The sequence below is a fragment of the Macadamia integrifolia genome, unplaced genomic scaffold (assembly GCF_013358625.1).
Source record: "Macadamia integrifolia cultivar HAES 741 unplaced genomic scaffold, SCU_Mint_v3 scaffold1293, whole genome shotgun sequence".
NCBI lineage: Eukaryota > Viridiplantae > Streptophyta > Magnoliopsida > Proteales > Proteaceae > Macadamia > Macadamia integrifolia.
In genome coordinates this window covers 22281-34248 of record NW_024868148.1, presented here as the reverse complement: position 1 = coordinate 34248, position 11968 = coordinate 22281, and the positions used below count along the sequence as shown (strand labels likewise).

Below are 11968 nucleotides of genomic sequence, written 5' to 3'. Positions count from 1 at the left end.
GTGGTGGCATCCCTGAGGAGGCACCTCAGGTTTTGAGAGGCCCCGGTCCTAGTTCTTCCAGAGCTGCAGCCTCACCACATAGAGCCCCACCACCTAGGAGTGGTGCATACGACTTCGAGGGCATGATGTCCTCCATGCGGGCTGATGAGCACATTTATGTGTGAAATCTAGGGTAGTAAAACATGCATTTTACATATTTAGAATGGAGCTACCTTGGGTTTTACTCTCTTCTTGTAGGTTTTATATTTTCAAGGCCTTATGGACTATCGGGCGCTATATCTTCAAGTTTACACGTAAAGAGGTCCTATTTCCTCTCATGGTTACGAAGAGGACGAAATTCTGAGCAAGATGGACGTGTTCAATTAAAAGTACACATTCGTTTGGTCACCCGTACAAATGATTATTCTTTTCGGACCAGAAAAAGAATAATGGATCAGGACTGAACCGAGATGCAGAACCAGCCCGTTTGCAATTGTCCCAGAGGTACAAGGAATACTCCAAATGCCAACAAGGATCGATGGACCACATCATTAAGTGATTAAAGATTTGTTTTTGGTAACAACAACTACCTAGCGTAGTTGGTGAGCTATGGTGTACAAAATTCCCTTGCTCACCAAGAGGTCTCAAGTTCGAATCTTATGGTTGTTTTTTTTAGAAGATTTTGTTGAAGATTTCCTGCTTTTCACTCACTTAAAGCACTAAGGGCATGGAAGGGATTTTCACATCAAATTAGAAGCAAGCAAAATCGTGGAAGGGTTCCTGCGCAAGAAGAGAAGAAAAAAAAAGGAAAGAAAAAAAAAAGAGGAGAAATAAAGATTGTCCAAATCTTCTCTCTCCTCCACATCATCATCCACCAAAAGATCGTCTAAATCACATAAAGCAAGAAGGAAGAAAATCGTCCCTAGGAGAGAGAAAAAAGAAGAAAAATAAATTAGAAAAAAAAGGAAAGAAAATAAGAAAAAAAATTATAGGAAATTTATTTCTCTCTTCTCTCTCCTCCACCTTAGCACTTTTGGTCTCAAAAGATCTCACAATCAATTGTAGGTTTCTCTCTTTTAGGAAAGAGAATTTTTACCCTACATCCCCATTCCCTATAAATACAACTCATGTAAGAGGAGGGGAGACAATTCATTATTCTTCTAGTTTTTTCTTTAGTTGCTCTCTCTTTCTCTTGCTCTCTCTTTAGTTCTAGTTCTTCTCTATTTTTGCTTTAATCACTTTTGTAATAGTTTTTTTATGTCAATTAATGCAAGCACTCTTTTATTCTTATTCAGCCTTTTTATGTTTATGATTTATGCAATTGAGTTGTAATTTTTTAAGTTATAGTTCTAGGCTTAGATCTAGGTGACAAGATCACGAGCCGTGGAGCAATTTTTTTTTTTCAAGTTCAAGCATTGATTCAAGTAAGTAGGCTCCTTCAGTAGTCTTCTATCCCCCCTCTCATTCCCTTTTCTGACTACCCTTTCTTTCTTAATTTAGGATTTTTATTTTCAGTCGTTACATTATTGCTATTCCTTTCCCCCAAGGTTCATGGCTAGTGTATATGTTGGCTTTGCCCCTCCTAGCCATAGAACCATCAATTTATTGCTTTTATTTTAATTGTCTCCCTTTCCCTAAAGCCAAGTAGAGAAACCCTTGTAAGAGTGACTCTCTGGTCAAGTAGGGAAACTCATATTATGATGCATCCCTCGGGCTAAATAGAGAAACCTACTTGTGAGTCTCTCTCTAGCTTTATCCCCTTTCTTTTACTTTATTTTTATTTCAGCATTTTTTTCCTTTATTTATTTAATTTTTTTTAATTGCATGGGTTGTTTATTTTCAGTTATTTATTTATTTAATTGTGTGGCTTGCGTCTTTAAATTCTTAGATGACGAATGGTTAGGACGTTATTTTTAGGACGGTAATTAGAATTAGATCACAACCATTAATCAGTTCACTTTTGCATTATTAAAAGAAATAAAAAATAAAGTGGCTGGTCTCCCTGTGTTCGACCTGTAGCTACACTGATTTGTATGCTTGCGGTTACATTTTAAATCTCAAACAAGTTTTTGGCGCCGTTGCCGGGGAGACAGTTCCATGTTATTTTTCACTTTCTTTTAGTAAATCGGAGTGCTTTGTTTGCTTTGTTTTATATTTTTCCTTTTCTTTTATTGAATTCCTGAGAAGAACAACTTGCAATAATAGTTGTATCAGTGGAGGTCGCCATGCCTCACAGTATGATAAAGACAGGTTTCGCCCTGTAGCAGTACCTCAGGAATTGACCTGAGCAACCCCGGATCCCTGCCGGTAAGCTCCCAAAAAAACCAAAAAAAAAAAAAAAATAAAAATAAAAAAATTCAAAAAAAAATCATAAAAAAATAAATAAAGTTTTGCTATCCATTCTTTTGTGCTTGTCTTACTTTAGTTGTGGGTAGTTTTCTGTTGCATGAGTGTTAAGTGGGTACGTAATACTAAGAATCGGTTAGAAAGAAGAGATCCAACAAGTAGTGACCCAATACGTTTGTTCTCTTTAAAACCCTTCAATATGGGAGACCAACAGCAAAATCCTTCACCTAAATCTCTGAAAGATAGGTTCTACCCTGCTAGAACAGCCCAACCTTCCTGCATAGTTCTACCACAAGCCCAGGGCAATAATTTTGAACTCAAATCTCAATACATCACTATGTTGCCCCACTTCCATGGGTTGACCTCTGAGGATGCATACCTATTTCTAAGGGAATTTGAAGTGGTATGTGTTCTAATTAAGATCCAACAGCTTTCTGATGATGCTGTTAAGCTTAGGTTTATCACTTTTGCATTGAAAGACCAAGCTAAGAAGTGGTTGTATGGGTTACCCACAAATTCCATAACCTCATGGGAACAGTTCACAGTTGTCTTCCTTAAGAAGTTTTTCCCAACTCACAAGACCAATAAGCTTAGAAGTGATATCCTTCAGTTCAGGCAAAAGCCTAGTGAGTCATTTTCCAAACTTATGGAGAGATTCAAGGATCTACTCCAAGAATGCCCTCACCATGGCCTAGACCTATGGCATTTATGTCAAATAATTTATGAGGGTATTGATTACCCAACTAAACAAATGATAGAGTCTATGTGCCCTGAGGGATTCACATCCTTTACAGATAAAGGAAAGGCATGGGAATTCTTACTTGACTTAGCTGACAAAACCCGTGAGTGGGAATCAACCCAAGAGAATGAAAGAACTATAGGAGGAAAAGGATATTTTGTGGATGGGATAGTAGCCAAGGGAGCCCATTTGGATAGCCTAATCAAGAGGATTGAGGCTATTGTTCCTAGAGAGCCAACATCAGTCAATTTGGTTAAGATTTGTGCTTGGTGCCAGTCCCCTGGACATGTCATAGAAGAATGCCCTAACACCTCTGGGGGCACTTCTAATGATAGTGTTAATGCCTTATACCAGAATAATCCATATAGTAACACATACAATCCAGGATGGAGAAATCACCCAAATTTCTCTTGGAATCAGGGCAACCAAGCAGGACCTTCCAATTTCTATAATCAAGGTCAACCTGGACCCCAAAGGCCTCCCTTTGCACAACAATCTTTTTCTCAAAATACTTTTCCTAGGTCAAATGTAGGACCTCAGGCAAGTTTTCCTAGGGCCCTTCTCCTATCATCTTATCAGCAACCCCCTGGGTTTACCAACACTGGAGAGGCAAGTAGAATAAGTGACTTGAAAAAAAATATGGCCCTCCTCATGACAAAGCCATCAAAATCTTACAAGAGAACTCACTCAAGTTGTCTCAATTATGCGTGAGAGGGAGAAAGGAACTTTACCCAGTCAACCAGAGCCTAACCCTAGGCATCATCAGCCTGTTAGTTCACAAGGACCATCTAATGCACCACTGAATATAGTACAAGGTCAGACCCAACAAGGGCCCTCTAACCAATGTAATGTTGTTTATGCCCTTAGGAGTGGTAGAGAGTACCAACAGAGTATTTCTAAATCTTCCCCATCTATTACTCTCGTTAACTCTTATTCAGTTGAGGACACAAGTGTGCCTCTTGTTCCAGGTTCGTCTGATGAACCTAAAGATTTTTCTGAAACTAAAGATGATTTGGTTGAGGAAACCAAAAATGATTCTTCTGAATAGGGGCAAATCCCTAACAGTCCTTATGTTCATCCTGTCCCATTTCCTAATCGTTTGGTAAACAAAAGGAAGACTGCTTCCATGGACAAAATTTTAGAAGTCTTCAAAAAGGTAGAAGTGAACATCCCTCTTTTGGATGCCATATCCCAGATCCCCGCCTATGCAAAGGTATTGAAAGATTTGTGTACTCACAAACGTATCACTAGTGTGCCCAAAAAGGCGTTATTGGCAGGTAACATTAGTTCCATAATAACTCAGCCTATAGCCGCCAAGTATAAGGATCCAGGGAGCCCTACCATATCTTGTGTCATAGGTAACACCTACATGGAGCATGCTTTACTTGACCTTGGCGCAAGTGTGAATCTTTTACCTTACCATGTGTACAAGCAACTTGGATTGGGAGAATTGAAAGCCACTGGAACTACTCTTCAGTTGGCAGATAGATCTGTTAAGATTCTTAAAGGGATGGTTGAGGATGTCTTAATAAAGGTGGGGGAATTTATTTTCCCTATTGATTTCATTGTGTTGGATACTAAGCCCTTCTCAACCAAGGATGAGATCCCAATAATTTTAGGAAGACCATTCTTGGCTACCAGTAATGCATTAATCAATTGTCGGAATGGTTTCCTAAGATTATCTTTTGGTAACCAAACTGTTGAGTTTAACATGTTTAGGATTGGCAAGCAACCACATATGGAAGAAGAGATCAACATGCTTGAGGATTTTATGGATTTTTCTAATGATTTAGTTACCAACTTTGATATTGATTTTGATTCAGAATTCCAAGAGTGTATGGATGAGTTGGATGATGATAGTGAAAATTTCTTTTCTGAAATCTTGAGTCTTCACACACTTGTGGAGCCCTTAGGACCCCTTTCCAATTCCATTCCCAAACCTTCCATAGTTGAGCCCCCCAGATCTTAAGGAGCTGCCATCTAATTTGAGGTATGCTTTCCTAGGGCCTGACCAGACTCTTCCTGTAATAAATTCTTCAAATTTGACTTCTAGCCAGGAAGAGGAGTTACTTAAAGTGTTAAAAGATAATAAGGAAGCCCTAGGTTGGACCATGGCTGATATCAAGGGTATAAGCCCTTCCATTGTGCAACATCATATACATCTTATGAAGGATTCCAAACCATCCACGGAACCCCAAAGAAGAGTTAACCCAGTGATGATGGAAGCCATTAAGAAAGAGATCCTAAAGTGCTTGGATCATGGAATAATTTATCCTATTTCTGACAGCCAATGGGTAAGCCCAGTTCACGTAGTGCCTAAGAAGTCTGGTGTAACTGTAGTTCCTAATGCCAATAATGAGTTGATCCCTACCCGTGTCCAAACAGGATGGCGTGTGTGCATAGACTACAGGAAACTTAATGCGGCAACCTGGAAGGACCACTTCCCATTGCCATTCATTGATCAGATGTTAGAGAGGTTAGTTGGACATGAATACTATTGTTTTCTTGATGGATATTCTGGCAATAACCAAATCCCAATTGCTTTAGAGGACTAACATAAGACCACTTTTACATGCCTATATGGAACATTTGCTTACAGGCGTATGCCCTTTGGGCTTTGCAATGCCCCTGCTACGTTCCAACGATGCATGATGAGCATCTTTTCTGACATGGTCGAAAAATTCTTAGAAGTATTTATGGATGACTTTTCAATTCATGGAAATTCCTCTTCTGAATGTCTTCATCATCTTTCCCTAGTTTTGAAAAGGTGCATATCTAAGAATTTGGTTTTGAATTGGGAGAAATGCCATTTTATGTTAAATCTGGTATTGTTTTAGGCCATGTAATATCCAAGGAGGGAATTAAGGTAGATAGAGCCAAAGTGGATTTAATTGATAATTTACCACCTCCTCAATCTGTTAAGGATGTTCGGTCCTTTCTAGGGCATGCAGGCTTCTACAGAAGGTTTATTAAGAACTTTAGGCAGTTAGCCCGACCTCTAACCTCATTAGTTGCCAAAGATCAGACTTTTGAGTTTTCCAAAGAATGCCTAGAATCCTTCAAGCAACTTAAGAAGGAGTTGACCAATGCACCCATTGTTCAACCACCTGTTTGGACTGAACCTTTTGAACTGATGTGTGATGCTTCGGATTTTACCATAGGAGCAGTTTTGGGTCAAAGGATTAATAAGTTGCCCACTGTCATTTACTATGCTAGTAGGACCTTAAATGATGCACAACTCAATTATACAACCACTGAAAAGGAATTTTTAGCTGTTGTGTTTGCATTAGAAAAGTTTTGGTCTTACTTAGTTGGTTCACATGTGGTGGTGTATACTGATCATTCTGCTCTCAGATACCTAGTTCAGAAGAAGGATGCCAAAGCCCGTCTCATTAGGTGGGTTTTACTTTTGCAAGAGTTTGATTTAGAAATTAGGGATAAGAAAGGAGTTGAAAACCTAGTTGCAGACCATTTATCCCGGCTTCCCAATTCCTTGACTGTTGATTCTCTAGTCAACGAGAACTTTCCAGATGAACAATTATTTGCAATGTCCAGTGAACCATGGTTTGCTGACATTGTCAACTTCTTAGTTTCAGGTGTGACTCCGGATCACTGGTCCACCCAAGATAAGTATAGGTTTCATTCCCAAGTTAAGTAGTTTTTCTGGGATGATCCTTATTTGTTTAAGATCTGTCCAGATCAGATTATCCAACGATGTGTTCCTGATCATGAGCAACATTCCATTCTCTCTTTTTGTCATGATCATGCATGTGGTGGACACTTTGGACCTAAGAAGACTGCCGCAAAGGTTCTCCAATGCGGATTTTATTGGCCCACTCTTTTTAAAGATGCTTTTGATTTTTGCAAGGCTTGCCCCGCCTGCCAGTCTTTTGGTCGTATCAATAAAAGGAACATGATGCCCCTTAACCCTATTTTGGTAGTTGACATCTTTGATGTTTGGGGCATTGATTTTATGAGACCATTCCCTAATTCCTTTGGGAATTTGTACATACTTTTGGCCGTTGATTATGTTTCTAAATGGATAGAGGCCATACCTTGTAAATCTAATGACCACAAAGTGGTGGTCCAGTTTCTCAAAGAGAACATTTTTTCCCGCTTTGGTGCACCACGTGCAATAATTAGTGATAGGGGTACTCATTTTTGTAATCGACCTTTTGAGACCCTAATGAAAAAGTATGGGGTCACTCATAAGTTGTCTACCCCTTATCACCCCCAAACTAGTGGCCAAGTGGAGGTGTCTAATAGGCAGATCAAACAAATCTTGGAGAAAACTGTTAATCCCAACCGTAAGGATTGGTCCCTTAGGCTCATTGATGCCTTGTGGGCCCATCAGACTGCATTCAATACTGACCTTGGTCAATCTCCCTACCGTTTGGTGTATGGGAAAGCTTGTCACTTACCAGTTGAGTTGGAGCATAAGGCCTTTTGGGCTATTAAGAAGCTTAACTTTGATTTGTCTGATGCGGGAATTCATCGTAGGCTCCAACTATCTGAGTTGGAGGAACTTAGGAATGATGCCTATGAAAGTTCTAGAATTTACAAGGAAAAGACCAAAGCTTTCCATGATAAACACATTCTGCGTAAATCTTTTACAATTGGTGATAAGGTCTTATTGTACAACTCTCGATTGCATCTTTTTCCTGGTAAACTTAGATCCCGATGGGATGGCCCATTTATTGTTCATAATGTATATCCCCATGGGGCTGTGGAGATTTTGAATCCAGGAACAGGGGTAATTTCGAAGGTTAATGGTCAACGTTTGAAACCGTTCCACGAGTTTCCTAATACTAGTAGTGAAGAGGTCATGGATCTCCATGAACCTCTTTACACTGATGACTAACTGTTATTCAGGTATGACCCCCTTGCATTGTCTTTGCTTTTAATTCTTTCCATGCATTGAGGACATTGTATGACTTAAGTGTGGGGGAGAGAAACCAATTTTTATTTTTATTTTTATTTTTTTTTTCACTTTGTTCTGTTTGTTTTTCTTTTTATTTTTTTTGAGCTTGCTAAGGATGAAATCCTACTTTGGCTTTTGGCTAATGATCATACCATTTGGTTGCTTGATGTATGAAAATAAAATTTTTGACTAAGGTACCCATTTTGAACGAATAAAAACCCTGTTGAGAAGAAAGAAACAAGCATGTGTCTTGAGATGGGACTTTCTTTTGAAAAATAAGAGACCCCTGTTTTATGGTGATGGACCATATGTAAGTCTGTGGGTTCCTTGTACTTTTGATTTGGAGTTGAGACCTTCATTTTAATTTGGTATGAGTTGATAAATGCACAATTTTAAATGAAATGAGAAATGTGGTATAAAGAAGAATAAGAGTTGATTCCTTTGGAACTAGACAGGGCATTGTGCCTCAGGAAGCGTGGTGTCTTGATCGAAATTCCTTGGGAGAAAACTTCTAAAGTAACTCTAGCATCACTACCTTTGTGGGCATATGCAAAAAGCGAAGCTACATAGTAACTTGGGTGTCTGGTGTTTGCTCCACCATGTCATTCAGGCCAAAAGTAGTGGAGTAGAATAGAGTTTATTATTAAAAAAAAAAAATGTGCAAATGTCATTATTGCTTGGTAACATGTTTGGTCAAAAACACTCCAACGCCTTAGTCATTGGTTCCCTATTTCTTCACAAGTGGTTTTGCCTTAAGATAAGGATGTTTTGGAAGAGACGAGGTGAGTTCCAAATTAAGAAATATGCTAGTGCCTGGAATTGATAAAGGGTAATAAAAGTTCAAGTGTGGGGGTCCCTTGTAAGAGAAATTATCTTTGCTCCGGATTGGTATGTGCCTTACCTTTAGCCAAAGTTGGAATTTGTTTATTCTGAATTTTGGGTGTATATTCACTGCAAATACCCACGAGACACAACTCGTCCACTAGGGGTGACCTAGGGGTTTAAAGGCTTGTTGCACATGCTAAGTGCAACCGTGATTCCTACAAAAGTGAATTAGGTTTTTTATCTTTATTCTTTTTCTTTTTGTTTTGCTCGAGGACTAGCAAAGTCTAAGTGTGGGGGAATTCTGATGAGCACATTTATGTGTGAAATCTAGGGTAGTAAAACATGCATTTTACATATTTAGAATGGAGCTACCCTGGGTTTTACTCTCTTTTTGCAGGTTTTATATTTTCAAGGCCTTAAGGACTATCGGGCGCTATATCTTCAATTTTACACGTAAAGAGGTCCTATTTCTTTTCATGGTTGCGAAGAGGATGAAATTCTGAGCAAGATGGACGTGTTCAATTAAAAGTACACATTCGTTTGGTCACCCGTACAAATGATTATTCTTTTCGGGTCAGAAAAAGAATAATGGATCAGAATTGAACCGAGATGCAGAACCAGCCCGTTTGCAATTGTCCCAGAGGTATAAGGAATACTCCAAATGCCAACAAGGATCGATAGACCACATCCTTAAGTAATAACAGATTTGTTTTTGGTAACAACAACTACCTAGCTTAGTTGGTGAGCTATGGTGTACAAAATTCTCTTGCTCACCAAGAGGTCTCAAGTTCGAATCTCATGGTTGTTTTTTTTAGAGAATTTTGTTGAAGATTTCCTGCTTTTCACTCACTTAAAGCACTAAGGGCATGGAGGGGATTTCCACATCAAATTAGAAGCAAGGAAAATCGTGGAAGCAAGAAGAAAAAATAAAAAAAGGAAAGAAAAATCGTGGAAGCAAGAAGAGAAGAAGAAAAAAGGAAAGAAAAAAAAGGGAGAACCAAAGATTGTCCAAATCTTCTCTCTCCTCCACATCATCACCAAAATATTGTCCAAATCACACAAAGCAAGAAGAAAATCGTCCCTAGGAGAGAGAAAAGGAAGAAAAATAAATTAGAAAAAGAAAAAAGAGGAAAGAAAATAAGCAAAAAATTATAGAAAATTTCTCAAAATTTATTTCTCTCTTCTCTCTCCTCCACCTTAGCACTTTTGGTCTCAAAAGATCTCACAATCAATTGTGGATTTCTCTCTTTTAGGAAAGAGAAAATTGTTACCCTACCTCTCCATTCCCTATAAATACAACTCTTGTAAGAGGAGGGGAGACAGTTCATTCTTCTTCTAGTTTTTTTAGTTGCTCTCTCTCTCCCTCTCTCACTCTTTGGTTTTAGTTCTTCTCTATTTTTGCTTCAATCATTTTTGTAATAGTTTTTTTTAATGTCAATTAATGCAAGCACTCTTTTATTTTTATTCAGTTCTTTTTATGTTTATGATTTATGCAATTGAGTTGTAATTTTTTAAGTTATAGTTATAGGCTTAGATCTAGGTGACAAGATCATGAGCCGTGGAGTAATTTTTTTTCAAGTTCAAGCATTGATTCAAGTAAGTAGGCTCCTTCAGTAGTCTTCTCTCTCCCCTCTCATTCCCTCTTCTGACTACCATTTCTTTCTTAATTTAGGATTTTTATTTTCAGTCATTACATTATTGCTATCTCTTTCCCCCAAGGTTCATGGCTAGTGTATGTGTTGGCTTTGCCCCTCCTAGCCATAGAACCATCAATTTATTGCTTTTATTTTAATTGTCTCCCTTTCCCTAAAGCCAAGTAGAGAAACCCTTGTAAGAGTGACTCTCTGGACAGGTAGGGAAGCTCATATTATGATGCATCCCTCGGGCTAAGTAGAGAAACCTACTTGTGAGTCTCTCTCTAGCTTTATCCCCTTTCTTTTACTTTATTTTTATTTCAGCATTTTTTTCCTTTATTTCTTTTTTTTTTTTTTTTTAATTGCGTGGGTTGTTTATTTTCAGTTATTTATTTATTTAATTTTAATTGCGTGGCTTGCGTCTTTAAATTCTTAGATGACGAATGATTAGGACGGTAATTAGAATTAGATCACAACTATTAATCGGTTCACTTTCGCATTATTAAAAGAGATAAAAAAATAAAGTGGCTGCTCTCCCTGTGTTCGACCCGTAGCTACAATGATCCGTATGCTTGCGGTTACATTTTAAATCTCAAACAACCACCCTACGAATTCAGGTGAAAACAGGGCAAGAAGAGATTGAGGGATTTCGCTCAGTCCATCTCACTGACCAAAGCACAAAACCTTATTAGGCTCCGCAAACTATTCGACTGGAGTTGAGATGGAAAAATGTAGAAGTATTGTAACACCTCGATCACTAGGATGTATAGGAAATGGATTCCTCCTCAAACAAACAGGCATCGCCACTAGTCAGCATACAGGAGAACTTGTTAAGGGCAGGCATCCAGAGTGTGATGGTGGCAGGAATATAGAACTTAGATCTAATACCCACTAAGTCCTCCGGCTTCAGATGGCTAAGAAAGTTGAGGGCCTCGAGCCCAATACCCATAGGGATGAAAGCCAAACCACCCTATAAGAGAGTATGGTCAGACTAGGACCCGTCCCTGAAGAGAGTATGGTCACCAGGTCCAACGCAACAAAGGGATAGAACCACCCTCCTGGGTGATGCACAACACAACAGAGGGCAGAGGCACGAATGCAGCCCTATTGGAAGCAGTGATCGCCGTAAACTCCGCCTCCAGGTCTCAGGTGGAAGCCATTGATAAAGAAAAAGAAATACTAGAATTGAAAATGAAAGAGGAAAAAAGAAGGATGGTGCTTACTGGTGAAAGAACGAAGTCCAGCAAATGGGGGACCATGAACGGCGATGGTGACAGCCCTAAGGAAGAGATGGGGAATACCAACAATGCATTGATGGCAAGGAGGGAGAAGCTAGGAGAGTGGAGTTCTCAAGCGCAAGGAAGAAGATGGATAAGAAGAAAACAATGAACACTAACCATCAAAAGGGGTGACTCTTCAGTCACAAAAAGTTGTCGCCATAATAGCACACCCTCTAGGAAAGGTTGCAACACATTAATGGATTAAAGGAAGGCCCAAAAGGGGAAATGTTACCAATGAAAAATA

The 11968-nt window shown here is 39.0% G+C and overlaps 1 non-coding gene across 1 annotated transcript; it reads right to left on the bottom strand.

The window, feature by feature from the left end:
* Positions 1-2911: 2911 nt before the first annotated feature.
* On the bottom strand, positions 2912-3018 carry LOC122063323. The gene has a single exon (XR_006135303.1). It is a non-coding gene; the product is annotated as a small nucleolar RNA R71 (small nucleolar RNA).
* Positions 3019-11968: the final 8950 nt, after the last annotated feature.